This window comes from Poecilia reticulata, linkage group LG14, assembly GCF_000633615.1.
Source record: "Poecilia reticulata strain Guanapo linkage group LG14, Guppy_female_1.0+MT, whole genome shotgun sequence".
NCBI lineage: Eukaryota > Metazoa > Chordata > Actinopteri > Cyprinodontiformes > Poeciliidae > Poecilia > Poecilia reticulata.
The window spans coordinates 16,918,266-16,920,683 of NC_024344.1; positions in this window are offsets into that span (position 1 = coordinate 16,918,266).

Here is a 2,418-nt window from a genome sequence, read left to right on the forward strand (position 1 = left end):
TAGACTACTAGTGTACTGCAGCTATGCAATTGGCAGAAAAACAACCTAACATTATATCATCATTRTTTATAGAATRATTTAGAAAACAAAATTCTATACAGGCTGGTCAAAACTATTTCGACCCAAATTAGAACTTTGCATTGATTTCCTTTCATTKTAGTAGCTGCGATTTTGCCYARCCCAGACATTTTCCCTAACCYAAACCAATACTAGTCTATTYCTAACATTAACTAAACCTTAATTCACATCTTACCTCTAAACATTACCCCTGACCCAAAGTAATGAATCCATCATATTAGGACAACACTTTGGTCCTAATATGGTGGACCTAATATGACACTGGACATATAATGGTGCGTTCACACCAAACACATTTTGACCGCCAGGCGCATCTGATTTACATTCAAACTCTATGTGGAGGCGCGTCGAGGGCCGTTGTGGTGCTCTTCGAGCGTCTAGCGCGGCGCCATTTGAACCGTTCGGAGCGTTTGACATGTCCAGCGCATCCAATACTTCACATAGACTTTGAATATAAAGCAGACTTGCCTGACGCTCAAAACGTGTCTGGTTAGAATGTTTAGTTCCCATCAGTGGCGCAAAAAGTGGGTATGCAGCGCATGCAACGCATAGGGGCGCAGCACCAGAGTGGCGTCAAAACCCCGTCTAGGGGGGGTGGCGCGCCGATTATGTTTTCGCATCCACCTGAATAATGTGTAGTTGCGCCACTGGTTCCTATGGTAACAATGACATCAGTGATGACATCACTCTTTGATGCATCAAAGGAATCTCTCTCTTGAGTGTAGCACACAGACTGTTTTTTCAGACCTGTTCCTTATAAGTTAACTTGTAGGTTCCTGTAACTTTTAAGTTATGAATCTTCTACAGGAGCATTAAAATTATTTGAAGGCACAGAATCAGTCTAGTAGGTTCACATTCTCAGGTGAGAGACTCACCTGGTATAAAGTTAATTTTTCGGTACTGGAATTTCACCGAGGATAAATTACTTTAATCAAAGCATGTCATGAATATACGTGCATATATTCCATCTTGAGTACATAGCATAATAGTTTTTTGTTGCTTTTTCCATCAGTAGATGATATAACCTAAACAGCACTATTCAGAGATCCAATGAGTTTATAGCAGCAGCCCTGATGCCAACATCTCCAGAAAACATTAAAGATTGTAGCATGTGTTACACACATCAGGGCTGGTGTCAGTGTAACAGATGTTGATTTTCCTGTAAAAAGTCTAGAACAGGTAGGAGTGATGAGGCAGAAACAAATCTGTGCTTCACTAATCCTCCTGGAATCTGTTGGAATCTGTTCTGGTTTAAATATTTAAGATTTCCTAACACCACCATATCTGATCTTTCTTCAAAATAATCATTGTGTCCACTTTATTTTCTTTGTCATTCTAGACAATATACTTATTCCTGTAATAAACAGTTTTAGATCCTTTAATACAAAGGTATCTTCGTCACACACTTAAGTCTCAGAATAACCCCCATCTGCTACTGCATAAAAAATATGCAATATATTTGGAGGGGGGGTTTCCCCGAACACCAACATTTTCACAGAAAGACACAATATAGCTAAACAGATTCGACTCATGTAAAGAAAAAACAATCTAAACATATCAATAATACTTTCCAAAAACTTCCAGAACCATTTTATTTCAAAGCTGATAACTGACGGTGTATTAAGCAATCTGTACATATAAACAGATCGCAATTCAGCTCCTGCACAGTAGGTTTATACCTCAGCTAACTAGAACCRCCGTCGCTCTTTTTCCTCCCAGGGCCCGATGGTTCAGTTGCTATGACAATGGTAAATAAAACGCAAAAGGAAAAGGTCTAGTAACGGAGTGTTCCACCATGTCTGTAGTTCTAAAGAGCAGCTCTGAGGGGCAGACAAAAGTCTAYGTCTATTTTGAGTGGCACTGTTTTGTGTCAGACTTTTGTTTTGAGTTGAATTTGGCTCGTTTTGTGTTAACTATGTCGTCACAGTTACTCAAAATGCTCCCCTCATGGGATCGAGCCACACATTTTGATGTATATATTGTGAAGGGGACATGCAGCGGTACGAGCCGCATTAACRGTACTAGGAAGAGGCAGTTACTTTGAGGTGTAGAACAATAGGTGCCTGCCTATGCACTGCCATGGCAGGGCCCAATTCCGAAACATTATAAATTCAAGATTCCCCCTGGGAAACTTACCAAGCCTGGTAGTCAGCCTGTCATGTTTTAGGGTTGAAAATGTTTAAAGTTTACAGAGAAAGTGCGTTCTAGCTATACATTGCACAGTTGGTTGCTATGGTAATTAGTTATCTGCACCTGGGCTGGCTCTCTCTGTCAGACAGTATGCTGGAGACAGAGTTTCTATACTTGAGAGACACCCAGCGACGGTATCAAGGACCCTGA